This window comes from Sander lucioperca, chromosome 13 (assembly GCF_008315115.2).
Source record: "Sander lucioperca isolate FBNREF2018 chromosome 13, SLUC_FBN_1.2, whole genome shotgun sequence".
Taxonomy (NCBI): domain Eukaryota; kingdom Metazoa; phylum Chordata; class Actinopteri; order Perciformes; family Percidae; genus Sander; species Sander lucioperca.
In genome coordinates, this window is record NC_050185.1 from 18554011 (window position 1) to 18570171 (window position 16161).

The window sequence follows — 16161 nt, forward strand, 5'->3', positions numbered from 1 at the left end:
CTTGTTAAGATTCAGAAACAATTTCAAACCAACTTTTAACATCTGAAGAGGCAGATTTAAAAAAAGATCTTATAGGTTTTTTTCGTAACGTTTACCCTGATCATTAAGAAAGGTGGAGCTGTGTTGACACTGGGTGTTTGAAACGGGACCATATGTCATGAATCTATATAACAGAATAAATCAAATACACAGATGGCCATCAACAGCTAACAAACACATCCAGGTTGTGTTTTGGTGTGAGCCAGCTGGCCAGCCTGGCAGAAGCAACAAGGCGCACACACACACACACACACACACACACACACACACATACACACACACACACACACAATAACGCAAACACACACACGTTTGCATATACGTTTTGTGTTTGTTACATCTGTATGTGTTACAGCTAAATAAAAGCAACACATCTTCACACGCAGGGCAATATTTCTCTACATTGCACTTTGTGTATAGACCTTTTTCATGTCTTTCTTCCTTTATTAGTTGTATTATGTATGTTCGTACCCAACACTGTTTTGTCTTTTTATGATTGCTTAAGTTTCCTGTCAGACAGAAAAATAAAAGAAAGCACAAATAGATAAAGCACCACCTGTTAAGGTTCATCAAGAAAAACAGGATCCCTCTGTCGCAACAAAAATGTAACATTAGTAAGTTCCAAAAAAATTACAGAGCTTTTATATTGGGTTTCATCACATGGTGTCCACCCTATGTATTTTTTCAATTCCATACTTAAATAATTTTAACTTTTCTGCATCACCTCCATTCCCTCGTGGCAGAGCCTGGTGCTCTACTGTTCAAGAGATGACAGCCCTTATACTGGACTACCAGAACAAAGCAGAGGTGTGTGCTATGTGTGTGTGTGTGTGTGTGTGTGTGTGTGTGCGTGCGTGAGAGTGCAAACATGTACTCCACATGTGAGTGTATGTGCGTGTGTGACGGCGCAGCACAGCCCAGTGGCAGGTCTGAGTGTAAAACTCTGCGTTAACGAGCTCAGGCTTCGTTAGAACACCGGCGCTGGGATTCTGCATGCCTAATTATCTTGACCCCTCACCCCTGGGTGACAGCCTATCACAGCGGAGGACAGCCACAGTGACCCCTGCTGACCTCCCACTGTCTAGTCCTTCTCACAACACTGGCATAGCGTTAACACGACCTCAGCTGACCCTATGCTGTACATCTCTGTGTAAAGGAGGCTGTTGGGAGGCTCACACACTCTGCTCATCTGCCTGAAATATGAAAAGACTAAAGCAGTGGTGGAAAAACTGTTCTGGAGAAGATCTTTTAGAAATACTGTACTTTACTACAAGTAAAAGTCCTGCATTTAAAACATACAGTAACAATAATATATATATACTGATGTACTCTAATCTGAAGTATTTTACTTTACATAAAAATTATTCAGATGAGTTCCACACAAAGGGTGGTACACAGATTTAAAATTGGGAAAAGAGAGAGAGCACTGGTTTTGGATCAAGACTTGGAATCTGCAGTTTCAGAATTGGAAGAGAAAAAGTTGGCTCGGTGCATCCCTACAATCACCTTCGCTCATCGAAATGCACCATGTATAATTACATTCATAAAGAAAAATAAAACATGTTGGATGGATTTCCTACTTTATAAAACCATGGATGTATTATATTGACCTGGATACAAGATTACAAAATGGCGCCTATTCAGTTCAATGAAGTTCCTCACCTGGCGCATATGCCAAAAAAGTTTCTAAGCTTCCGGGTTTACTTCACTGAATATGGGCAGTAGTGTTTCTCCCGCTGGCCTCCCCCGCGAGTTCCCGCTCGGCCCATAGACTTTACATTGTGGTGACGTCACAGTTTTTCCTAATCGCTAGAATATAAAACAATATAGGGCCCTGTACATCACAAAAGTCCACCACAGCATTACTAGTGTTCCTTTAAGTGCAGTACTTTGAGTAAATGTCCTTCTTTACTACCTCTGCTCTGTGGTCACTGTAATCCTGTTTCTGCAAAGGTGAATAAGAAAGGTTCTTGTTTCTAATGCTGCACCACGGAGAAAAATGGGGATGACAACTTAAACCATCACCTAAATCATCACCACAATCTCTGACCCATCAATTTAACAATATCAATTTCCCCCCTCCATCACTTTAACAATATCAATTTCCCCCCTCTCAGTGTATTCACAAACCAAATAAGTTCCATCATTAGCTTATCTCGCTGGTGATCTGATGATATTGTGCATTATTTTTCATATTTCCATCTACTGCTCCATTCCATCTATTTCCTGTGAGAGCGTTTTCTCTCATTGATTGCCAACAGAGCATATTCTACATTTTAATGCAGTATGTGTGCGTTCCTCTTCCCCCTTCACTTGACCCCATCTGGCCTAATCAACTCTGCTACAAAAAGGCCCCGCAGCTACACACACACACACACACACACACAGGCACACACACACACAGACACCTTGTGTGAATTGATTGGTTGGTCCAGTCACTGGTCGTTAAGAGGCCTCCAATTAAACCGGGCAATTATAAAACTCTAAATGACTGTGGGGGAGGGGAGCACTCTCCCCCTCTCTCCGCTTTCTCACTCCCTCTCTCCGAGGCCCGATCATGTTCAAGTGATAACAGCGCTGTTGACCTTTGCTATACTGTAAGTACCACACTCAGAGAGCTGACCCCACGCACGCACGCACGCACACACACACACACACACACACACACACACACACACACACACACACACACACACACACACCATCTGGACAGGGAAGTGTAAGAATGGTGGTAAGCGGAGAGTAAAAAATAAAGATATAAATAAACAATGTAGGAAGAAAGGTTAGACTAAAATACAAGATATTTTTACACTCCGACAGAGAAAAGGGTATATTCCCGGTTGGAATTGACCACCAATGCCCCCTGATTACCAGCTTACATGGTGACTGCTGAGCCTATCGTGGACAAGATCGTCAATATTGGATGATTTTTCCAAAACCATCTTTTTAATGTCCAGTCCCAACATTTCAAACTCTAACTTGCTGCACTATCTGCACATGGCAATTACACTATGGTTATGTTTAGGGAAAGGTTGTGGTTATGGGAAACTATGGCTACACTACGGCATGGTTAGAATGACGATTAGAAAAACACTTTAAGTTAGGGAAAGGTGGTGGTAACAATAAAAAAAAAGCCAAATGTTAATTGCCTTTTCAGTTCCCTGACCAAATTATCTCTCATATTGTTTCTTTTACCTGGAAAAATACTTGGCTCTTTAGCTGCTAGTTGTTTAAAGCTATTGTGCGTAGTTTCTGTCGCCCCCATGAGGAATTCAAGGTAATGACAACAACACTGTCGGCGTGTCTACATGATACAAGCCTTACGTGATCGCGCACGCTCCCCCAGCCCTCCTCGATGCAGTTGCTAGCAGCTAAGGAGGACAGGAGGATTAAAAAAACATGATGGACTCTTCAGAAGAGGTAAATATCTTCACTGGAGTTTCTGCGTGGGAAAGTCACCGGACGACACAATCTTCTATACTGAGAAATACAGACGGAGTTGTGTGGAGCTGATAGTCTTAATTAGCTTTGTAGCAACTAATTTGGCAATGGCTTTAATGTAACGGATGTTTATTAATATCAAAAAGTTACGCACTAAAGCTTTAACTTCACCTGCTAGTTGCTAACTTTGTTTGTCTGTCCTTTGCTTCATGTAGTGGTGAAGCGGTGAAACCTAACCAGTAAATTTTAATCACAGTATAGACTTTTACCTCAGTACAATGCTAGTTTTCTCAACTTAAAAAAACGTGATGAAGTCGACCATTGTGTCATTCTTTTGGCTACTATTGTTACTCTTGTCCACAATAATGTAATCAACCACGCAAGGATGCTCGCATTTAGCCTGCAGTCCATGTAGCAAACCATGGTTGGATGCAGGTTTTTTTAGCCTGTTATCCATGGTATAGTAGTGAACAACACAGTTACATCCATTATTCAGAGGCTGAGATGGCAATTATGGCTCAGAGCACAACTGACATTAATATTTAATATATAGGGCTAACACAGACCTGAAGAGAGAGACAGGAAGTGACAGAGCGAGGGGATGGATAGGGTGTTGGGATGTAAAGAAGAAGACTGAAGAAGAGGAGGGGGATACAGAGAGTGTGTGTGAGGAAGAAACAAATGGAGGAGAGAATGAATTTGCTTGCTTTGACCACCCTCCTGTCATTTAAACAGTTACAACGACAACAGAGCAAGGGTGACATCCGGGGGAATTCCAGCTTGTGTGTGTGTGTGTGTGTGTGTGTGTGTGTGTGTGTGTGTGTGTGTGTGTGTGTGTGTGTGTGTGTGTGTGTGTGTGTGTGTGTGTGTGTGTGTGTGTGTGTGAAAAAGACTGAGTGTCTAAGACTGAATGTCTATGTCCGTTTTATTCCCTAAAGACTCGCTATTCTACTGCCAAGAATAACGATGCCGCCTTGGAGGAGAAAAAAACAAAAGAATCTCTCCAACACACACACACACACACACACACACACACACACACACACACACACACACACACACACACACACAGGATTCTGTTGAGTTGTTGCTGACAGGTGGAGAAATTGCAGTCAGTTAGTGCAGACAAACTGAACAACAGATCAGTGCTTTTGCTGCTCGTGCCTCCTCTGTCTCTTCTCTGTCTCCCTGCTTCCTTTAGATGTCTTACTTCACCTGCCTGCCAAGTTTCTTGGCAGAGCTTTTCTGACAGAATGATGACTTTCACTATCTTCCTCTATGTGCATGTGTAAGAAACAACTTGGTAATGCATGTGTATCTATCATAACTGTCAGTAACTGATCAGCTACTGGTTGCACACTAAATAACACTAGTCTGCACAAAGAGGAAGCCTGTTTGCATACAACGTTTAAATTCAAAACATATTTGAACATCACTCTAGATAAGAGCTAGGTGGTAATACTGTTGCTTTAATCACGTATATACATATAGATAGTATAGTAGTATACTATTTCAGTCAAACATGCTTTTCATTCTAATCTGTCATTTCAAATAGCTAACCTAGCTCATATTTGAGAGTTTCCCTCTCTGTCTGTTGATCTGTCAGAGATCAACTTCCTGTTTCCTGTTTACACTGAGTGCTTGATTTTGTTTAATGCGATGACATCAGATAGCATTGCTGGGCCCTGTGCCTGCTATCTGAGTAGTCATGCAAGTAGGAAAAACAAGGATATGAAATACTATTACGCCCTCTATTCGGCTGTAATCACAACAATAATTTGATAATGTATTGCTTCCTGTGGAATAAAAATGCTTGCTTTTTTTCTTTGCCTTTGTTGTGTCTTGTTCAAGAGCACTTCAGCAGAGACAATGCTTGTTGATACAGGGCTTGAACCACAGTGCAGCGACAGTCCCTATAATCAAAAGTCCAGACTTGAAATCTGTTTAAATGATTACAACTAGTAAGAAGTCAGGTTTGTTGTGGTTTGTGTAATCACATTAAGAGTTACATGCGAGAGGTGTGTAACTCACATGTACATGCATAAATGTACATGTGAATATTTATCACTTTCTGTCAATAGTCCGTGTAATCCATCTCAGCCAGTGTCATCATTGACGTTATCAAGATGATAAGGTGTTTTTAAAAGGATCAGGGAGATTAAATTGACAGAAAGAAACAAGGAGATGAGGAGGAATCTGAGGAGGAAGATGAATTCATTTTACTTGGAAGGATAACTGGAAATCCACTTTAGTCTTGGTTCAATAATATGTGAGTTTAAGTCTTGCATAACGTGGAAACTGTACTGCCACAGCCAAATTGAAAGCTGGTAAGATGTATAACTGCTCCATGATGTAAGGTTTGATTAATTGTCTTTCAGGCACATTGGGCTACAACTAATGATTATTTTCATTACTGATTTATCTGCCGATTATTTTCTCGATTAATGAATTAATCGTTTGGTTAATTAAATGTCAGAAAAGAGTAAACACACAATTCCCCCCAAGCTGAAGATAACATTTTAAATATATATAGATATAAAACAGAGAAAAGCAGCAAATCCTCACATTTGAGAAGCAGGAAACAGCAACTGTTTGGCATTTTTGCTGGACTTACTTTGCCAATAATGTCATTCAACCAACCATTTCAGCTCTATAAGCAGGTCAACCTCCCAGCCAGAGGTCTGATCCAAGGACAACACAACCTCACAATGAATATTATGTAACAAACTGAGATGAAGGAAAGAGAATAGATGTGTTTCCAGACTGCACTGACCATGCTCAGTCCTGTGCATCTGTTTTCTTTCTATGCTTGAGACTCACCAGAACTTTTACTGTATAACCGAACATACTGTCATTTGCAAAAAAAAAGAAAAGACCTGGGAAGACGTCCACATACTCAGAGCCATGGATGAGCAATGCTGAAAGTAACAGGAGCGCGAGAAGGGCGGTGAAGAGGAGCGGAGAGAATAAGAAACCTGGACACATAGGAGAAAGTGTGAGTAAAGGGAGGCGAGTGGTCGGGAGCGAAATGGCAAAAGAAAGAAAAAAGGCAGCGGAGGAGGAAGGGAGAAGGGAGGGAGGAAATGCACTGGAGAGGGAAATGGAGTTATTCGAAGGAACAAGACATAAGAGAATTGAGCAGAGCTGAGCGAAGCGGAGTTATTTTACATAATGATGGTTGATATGCACAGAGGTAATTGATAGCTGAGCTGCAGCCCAAAAAACACCCAGCTAGCTGTCAATCATGGCTCATCTCCCGGGAGATATGCTAATGATGATGATGATGAGGGCTTAGCTTCATATTTCTATCATTACTATTAATGCTGTCATTGTTGTCATCTCTGCATATTTAAATTACAGAGCAGGCCACTGTGGTGAGAGCCAGCCTGTGATGTCTATGAGCGGGCTTGTACTGTCTGCCAGGGCTGAGATAAAGTGAGTATTAATAACCTGTACAGTCTACTAGTTCAGCGCTGGTGGACCTGTACAAGTGTCATTACATTATTGTTACATGTAACAGTGACACAGATGTCATCAGTTTGTCACAGTGTCGCTCAGAGTGGCACACTGTCATTATCTATGGACCACAAGCAGCAGCTGCATAGGGTGAAGGATCATCAATACATTTACAGACATAGTTATGTTTTGATGAGTTACTATGATTATTAATTTGTTTGCGTATTAAATGCCAAGATACTGATGTACAGTAATAGAAAATAGGAAATAAGCTGTTTTGTAGAGTAACTCCATGCACAGGTTTGTTTTGCTCTGACAGTCAAATAATGAAAAGAATGATAACAACACTTTCACTGTAAAGAATAATTACAACCTATTACAACTGGGGCCTTATTTTTGTAGTTTTGGCCAGTGGAGGACGAAGCATTGACGATCAGCCAGGTTGTAAACAAGCTAGATTATCTAAACCATTTTATATGGAGGCAAATTCCACAGATAGAAAGTGATCACTCAAAATATACAGAAACACCATTGCCCAAAAAAACTGTTTGCACAACTACATAAATTATTGATATCTTGGTCTTTGTTTAAATGGCAAACGTGGAGTTTGTTAAAAACCTGTCTGATAATCTGCTTGTGTTTTAGGGATAAACTGATTATCGGGCAATTTTTTGGCAGTTTGCAGATTATCTGTATTGGCGTTTTATCTGCCTGATAACCGATAAAGTTAAAGATTAAAAAGTGGTCTACTTTAGCTTTAGATCTCAGCAATGAACTTGGTGAGTACAATCTTATTACTAATAGGAATGATGGCCAAAACTATGAAAATAAGACCCAAACTGCAATAAACAGGAATTTTCCTTTAATTATCAGTACTGTATTAAGTCTTAAGCTTCTGTTTTGTATGTTGGGTTGTATGATTATTGGCCTTAATTTTATGAACTTTGTTAAATACTTGAAGAACAGTGATGCTGCCGACCAGGAGACACAACGCACATAATGACCCTATAAGATATTAACCACTGTGATGCCGCCCTACAGTTTGGGACCATGATAACATAACTTACAATATGATTACCTTCAAGATAAATACTGTCAGAGGTCTTTCATCGCAGGGAGAGAAACGGGGGAGAGCTGTGAGGAGATGAGGGCAAAGATGAGGGGCTAGACAGACTTCGAGGGAAGGAGGATGTTACTGTGGTGTATATTTTAAAGGCTAAAGGCAAACTGTTGAATTATAGATGAGAGAGATTGATTTGGGAGGGGGGTGGAAGGAGGGACAGAGAAGAGTGGGGGGAGGCAAGGAGGGGGGAGTGAGTGAATGGTGAGCACCTAAAGAATCACTAGCTCTAGGCCAAACATGTATGCACGCACACACACAACAAAAAACACACACACACACACACACACACACACACACACACACACACACACACACACACACACACACACACACGCGCACAAACAGCTTACCTCAAATCGATCTAAAGCTCAGGCTCGCTCTCCTTTCTCTCTGTTGCTCTCTCTCTCACACACGCATGCACACACGCATGTGTGCGTGTGGCTTACAAATAATTCATGTTAGGTGGAGGAAAAGAAAAGGAAGAGAGGAGAGAAAGGGTGTGATGAAGGAAGTGATAGTGACAGGAACCTCTTCCTCCCCTCTCCTGTCTCCTCAGTCACTCACTCAAACACACACACACGCTCACTGCCTGTGAGATTGCCTACATTACACACGCACGCACGCACACACGCACACACACACACACACACACACACACACACACACACACACACTGCAAAGGGAATTTCCCAGTTGTAATGATGCTGATTGAGAAAAGCTCTTCCTTTCTCCCATCCTTCAACTGAACACCATATATGTGTGTCCTCACTAGAACATTACAGCACTGGTTGTTTGTTCAAACATTTTAAACAACCTCTGTTTATGTTTTTCTGACAATTACCTCATGTGGTCATGCAAAATGATCAACTGCTGTTTCTCAGAAGGAAAGGCCAAAGTATAATGAAGTTGTCATAGTGGTTTGACCACTGACTGGAGACCGCTGTTCAGATCCCGTCTCCTACCAGCAGTCAATGTTGCTTTCTTTTAAGTTTAGTAAAGTAGTTGCAGTTGCCTAAACCAAACCTGGGATGGCAGAAGGTCATATGGGTTGTTTTGAAAGGCAATGACAAATTATTTTGGTCATTGATGTATGAGGAGTTGTTGGTGTGTACATACAGTGTACTGTACATGTGTGCTTGTATTTACACTTGTGTGCATGGTTCTGTGTATTCATTTTAAAGGTGAATATTGCAGAAATACTGCAAAAAAGAAAATGATATACAAACAAAACATACTGTACAAGATGTGTTGTATGTATGTGTGTATCTAAGTGTTAGTGTGTGTATATCTCTGTAGTTGCATCCATTTACGTGCATGTGTGCATTACACTTGGGTACTATGTGTGTACTCTATTTTAATATATTGTATATTTAAAGGGATGATGTCTTATTCAGTCACAACATCCTGGTGCCCCTAACCTAACACTAACTGCTATAATTTGTTTGCCTTTGGTTTCTTTTTCAGATTCTCCCTGATTCTCTTTAGACAGAGATGCAGAGAACAAAACTGATTTGTATATACCATACATCAAAGACTACTGAAAAAGGGATGTAATAATTATAAATAAATACAAAATCAGTCATCCCCAGCAAAGGCATTATACAATGATTTTTTTGCAATTTAAAAAAAAGAAAAAAACAACAACCCATAACTTAAGCTAATGAAAAAAACTCTTTCCTGCACTCTTAAAGGTTTACTTTTGGAGGACAGCAACCTAAAAGTTAATTTGTGACCTTAACTGGAAGAGGTAAGCAGTGAGAATGAAGGAAGAGACACAGGAAGAAACAGAGAGAGGAAAAAGAGGAAAAGGAGAAGGTGAGGGAGATGTACAGGGCAGACTGGAAGATTTAACTCCTGCTACGTTTGTCAAACAAATTAAACGCTGTCCAGGTTCCTCACCTGTGTATGTACGCACGCACACACAAACACACACAAACTGCCCGCGTGGCACGCATATGGCTCACCCGGTCCAAATAAGGAAATATGCATTCATTACCATAACTAATGTACGAACCACTCCATTTAATATGCTAATTCACTGAAATATTACTGAGCGCCGTCTGTTGTAAATGAATAAATTTGAATTGCAATTAGAATAATCCTTTATAATTAATGAAAACTGTCAATTTTGGTTCAGAAGTAATTTGATTAACGGGTTGATGGGGCACCAATTAAGTGGAGGATGAGGAGGAGGAGAGAGGAGGAGGAAGAGAAGAAAGATGACAAGCTCTTCAGATAATCTTCCTTTTCATGTGTGATGAGAGATTAAGCTAAAATGATGTAATGTTCCTTTAAAGACACAGAGTGTAAAATTAACAACAAACTTCTCTTACCTTTGTGGATATCACAGCAGCAGCAGGATGAACATGAGGAATGATAAAAAAAAAAAAAGAGTAGAAAGAGAGTATTAGATAGAGGACATAACACAATATTACTTATGATACAAGTCCAATAATAATACAAACTTCAAACATTATGCAACACTGCTGATACACCTTCTTTCTGATTTAAAAAAACACAATTTTGTTTATGTATTTTAACAGTTTTATTTCTGCAGCAGGTCCAGTAATGGTGTCATTGGCTTTCTAATTCACAAGCACCTCCTACCACTAATTAACCACATCCATGTTGCTGTTATTAGCTAATTACAAGACTGGACACATGCCCGGCTAATTAAAGCTATTAAATTTGTGTGTGTGTGTGTGTGTGTGTGTGTGTGTGTGTGTGTGTGTGTGTGTGTGTGTGTGGGGTATATATTAAGGCATTTCAGGACTTAATGCTTTAATGACACAATATAACCTGCATTGCAACAGACTCCCTATCCTCCCCCCCCCCCTTCTCCCAGCTCAAAAACACCATCGCTCCCTCTATTCCCAAATCAATAGCCAAGGTCATTATGTGTAGCTGAATCATATGTTTCACTAAAGTTGCTGCGTGTTAATAATATTTCAACAGAGTTGCAGGAAAAAGCTTCTAATTTAGCTCGTTTAGTCAACACTGTCATCCATCATGGTGAAAACACAAAAGACCCCCCTGACTCTCTGCTGTTTTCCTTTTTCTCTTCACCATTGCTTTTTCCTCATCTCATTTACTCTCCTCTACAGCACCTCCTCCCCTCCTTATTCATTTTATCTCCCCTCTTTTTCTTCTCGTTTGCTCTCGCCTCCTCTCCGCTCTTCTTCTCTCATAGTCAATCCTCTCAAACACCTATTACATTTCTTCTTTCCTCTCATTAGAAGAGCAGCTTTTTCTTCATTTGCGCTCTCTAATCCTCTATTTAAACATCTGAATATTCATGGCCTTGTTTTGTTTTGAATATTCAAGAACCAATTAACATGCTCTTTATGAATAATTAATGCCTATTATTTTCTCCCTTTTAAATTTTTAATAATTAAAATCTATAAATCTGAAAACAAAATGGCTAATTTTTTCCCCACTAACTTTCAATGCAAATGCATGTGATAGTGTGTGTTGTGTGTGCGTGCATTTGTCATGCTGACAGACTATTTAACAACAGCTCAGGAACTCTCTCTTTCATCTGCCAACAGTCTATCGTCCTGCCACCCAACCAAAGTGTGTTTGTGTGTGTGTGTGTGTGTGTGTGTGTGTGTGTGTGTGTGTGTGTGTGTGTGTGTGTGTGTGTGTTCACACTCATGAATAAATTAACTTGTTAAAGAGAGATGAAGGGAAGGAAGGAGACAGGTTCTGCTGTCCTGTTAAAAACTACCTGATCTGGCACACCGCTTAGCATGCAGGAACACACACACACACACACACACACACACACAGACACACACACACACACACACACACACACACACATACATACATATAAAACTGAAAACTGAATCAGAGGGCTGTGTCACACACACACTAGAAATTAACTTGACAATGAGTGTTAGAAAAGAAATAAAGAAAATGTGTGAGAGAGAGAAAGATGCTACCTTGTCCCCCTTTAGTCTTATGAATACAGCTGCCTTCACGACAGACATCATTCCTTTTAATCAGTGTCGCTGCTGTGATCAAAGAACTACTACCTCCACAGAAAGTGACAGCAAGCGATGGAGTACAATGGGAGACTCCTCACTGTGTGTGTGTGTGTGTGTGTGTGTGTGTGTGTGTGTGTGTGTGTGTGTGTGTGTGTGTGTGTGTGTGTGTGTGTGTGTGAGAGAGAGAGTGACATCAACGTTGACTAGTACCTGAACGACAGCAAAGCCTTCATGTCTACATGCTGTCACATAAGTCAGGTCTTGCAATACAATCACATCCTTCCCTCCACACACGTGCACGCACACGCACGCAAGCACGCAAGCATGCACGCACACACACACACACACACACACACACACACACGCACACACACACTGCTGACAACTGTCAAGCACTCACCTCCAAACTGGGGTGTAGGTAATTAACCAGACAAAACAACTCATAACACCTCACAGATCAAGAACACAGAAGAAGTACAAGGAAGACACACAACAAAAACACAAAAAAAAGAAACAAGAAGAAAAGAGACGCTCTGACTACAAAAAAACGCTAGAACTCCTAAACAAGGAGCTCCACTCAGGAGGAGTACAGAGGACTGGTTAATGATGAAAATAGAAACAAATCTGCACTCCTCTACTTATCTCTCCTCTCCTCACTTTGTCTTTACATCTAAAGTAACATACATTTTTAGCAAGAACACCACCATTAAAAGTGCTTCATCATCACCTACAAGTCATATTTATTCTCACTTACTCTGATTATCTAATGATTGCCAACTTGCACACTATTCACATTTAGATTTATAGCAAATCACTCTCAATGTTTTACAGCACAGTAGAGACAGAAAGAGGTGTTCTTGCGCAATCAGAGCCAAAATTTCCACAATATCTCTTGGTGGAAGAAGTGAAGAAAACAAAAGGGAATGAAGAGGTAATAATGTCCTGTTTGTGGCAGGAAACAAAGGTGTGTTGCTACTAATTTTGAGACGCTGTGAATCAGAAGCTATACCAGGCATTTTGTCCGTGGTGTTTAATTTGTTTACAAGTCCTCCAATTTAAATGACAAAACATGTAATTTGTTAACTGCCCTCAACACATAAAAGCGCTTTCTGAACTAACATCACTTGTTTGGTCCTTTATAAACTGTTACAAATCACTGCTGAAAATTAAATCTGTTTTATGATGTGTCAACACTATGGTTAAGGTTTCGTCAGCTTTAGTTACAAACACAACATGGTTAGATTATGGTTTGGACTAAAGGAAGTACTTAGTTACGGTTTTAAAAAACATTGTGGTTTGGGTTATAATAAGTCACTTTTTAAGGTTAGGGAACATTCCTCATCGTGGTTACAACAATAACCACATGGTTAAGGTTAGGGAAGAACTGTGGTCATAGTTAAAAGAAACCAACATTGACTGTTGGTTGGAGCGGTTTCTCTATAATACCGTTACCCAACCTAATCTTTTGCTCCTGTCATAATTACTACGGCCACTAGGGGGCTTTGTCACTTCAACGTGAACAAATGTTTGTTTTGGGGCTGAAACGACTGATGCTGTCGTTTCTTTTGGGAGGATGGTCACCATTTTACACACGGTGTCATTTGTTTACACCATCTACAAGAGGGTGTCAAAAGCTATGTTACAACAAAATAATATAAAAAAAAAAAAATTGTATTAAATAAAGGTCAGTTCTGTCCAAATGTCCCACCAATGAGTTTTAAAGGAGTTTAATGTACTGCAGAACTTAAACAACAGTAATGCACATACACCAGACACTATATTGCTGGATGTATCAATCAGACTGAATGCACTTTAGTTTTGGTGATCCTGTTTGGTAAATCGACAACAGCAAAACAATTTAGTTATTTCATTTCATCAAATAAAGCATTTACATAGTCAGTAATCTTCCTTTTTTATAGCACACATTATGAATTCTCCTAAAGGAAAAGCACAGGTGTTACTAATAACAGTAACAATGGCTCTGTGTTATTGAAGTGTTCCAGTAAACTGTGACAGTGAGCCAGCATGAACAATACCGGGACCCTGAAACTGAAGCAGCTAAATGCAATCCAGCCTTCATTCTTTTTATTACTCACTTGTGCTTTTCCTACTGTGACATGTCAAAATGTTTTCTGTGAAAACAAACCTGGCTGAAAAGATTTGTTTGGGTGCTTCCTTTCTTCCCTCCCAATCCATTAGACAAAGAAAAACAATTAATAATTTAAAAACACATGACCCAAATTAATTAGAGTCTTCGTTCAATTAACAGTTTCTCCTCTTTGTTCTCTGTCATGGGTGGATGTTCTCATGATGACAAATATCACGGCAGATATGTGTGAGTGTGTGTTTGCATGCATGTGACTCCCTGATTATTGCCAGTGCTATTTTCTGTTATGTCAAGTCTCCCAGTGTAAAAGAATGCCAGAGCGTAAACCACTAATTAGCTCCCACTCAGGCAAACCAAGATTGTACAGGCAGTGTGCATACAGTTCTTTTTTTATTTTTCTGTTTAATCTCCTTGTTGTTTCCTATTTGTTTAGCTCATTATGTGATCAAAGCCATTAACATGTTTATGGAGCAGCTCTTTCATATTGCAATAAAACACACTGAAGCAACTCGTAGAGAGTCATAAGGATATGAAATATGAATGCAAGAGGCCCGGAAAGATGAGAAGAACGTGTGTGTTTGTGCACATATTTGTTTGTGTGTTTATGTGAATAAAGTACATTTCAATCTGATGAAACTCTAAGCTAACAAATAGAATGGGACAACAGAGGGCATTTGAGTTTTTGAGCTTTTCTGTAGACACACATGTATGCACACATACACATATGGAAATACATAAACAGAGGCAGTAACTGTTCAATTATTCAGCATACACAAACACACACTGGAGGCAAGGTGAGGGTAAAAGCACAGCTAAGCTAACTGGCATGCTGAGTGGCCCGCAGTGTCAACAACCAATCAGGATGGAGCATGGTGGCCAGAGAGAGAGAGAGAGACGTGACCCCTGGTGACCCCAAACTCTAATGATTTATAAACATGACTGGGAAGTGTGTGTGTGTGTGTGTGTGTGTGTGTGTGTGTGTGTGTGTGTGTGTGTGTGTGTGTGTGTGTGTGTGTGTGTGTGTGTGTGTGTGCGTGCGTGCGTGCGTGCGTGCGTGCGTGCGTGCGTGCCCCGGAAACCCTTAAGCTTTTTAAATGTGGAGATGAATTCTTATTTATTCACATAGAAAAAGAGTGAATGTGAAAACCCCAAGGGTAAGGGTTCAAAACAATACAGAGCGAGGGAGGAGAGAGTGAGACAGATATAGATACAGTAAAGAAAGAGAAAAACAAAGATTAGAAAAGAGAGAGAGAGAGAGAAAGAAGGAAAAAGATAAAAAGATGGTAAAAGTGATGGAAGTGTAAGAAAGACGGAAGTTTAAAGAGGTAAAACTGCACTAAGATCACGTATGGAGAGAAGGTTAGAGGGGCGTAAAAGACCCTCTTTTATGATCCTAAGGGGGGGGCACACACACACACACACACACACACACATAAAGATATGGGGGCAGGGAGAATGTGTGTGTGTGTGTGTGTGTGTGTGTGTGTGTGTGTGTGTGTGTGTGTGTGTGTGTGTGTGTGTGTGTGTGTGTGTGTGTGTGTGTGTGTGCAAATCAATAGTGATATATAATTCACTGCATCCCGGCCACACTTTTTATACCCACACATACTGCCTATTTAATATTGCATGAGGACACACAGACACACACAAATACACACACACAGACACACACACAAGCACACAAACACACACTTTATTTGATTAAACTCACAGCTAAGACACAGACAATGGAAAAGTCTAATAGCAGATGTAGGGAGAAGGAATCCGTCCAGAAGGACAGAAGGACACTAGGACACACACACACACACACACACACACACACACACACACACACACACACACACACACACACGCACACACACACAAAGTAGAAATGTAACAAAGGTACAGGACAGATGATTCACTACAAGTCACAATCTTGAGCCAGATGTGGGTGAACTCTGAAGAACCAGCTGTTCATGGATGTTCATTTCTACTAATGAACCCACAGAGAATTATCAACCAAC

At 40.4% G+C, this 16161-nt stretch overlaps 1 protein-coding gene across 3 annotated transcripts in view; it reads right to left on the reverse strand.

Moving 5' to 3' along the window:
* LOC116037074 (transcription factor COE1-A) overlaps window positions 1-16161 on the reverse strand; it is an 82198-nt gene that overhangs the window by 29431 nt on the left and 36606 nt on the right. The window lies entirely within an intron of this gene.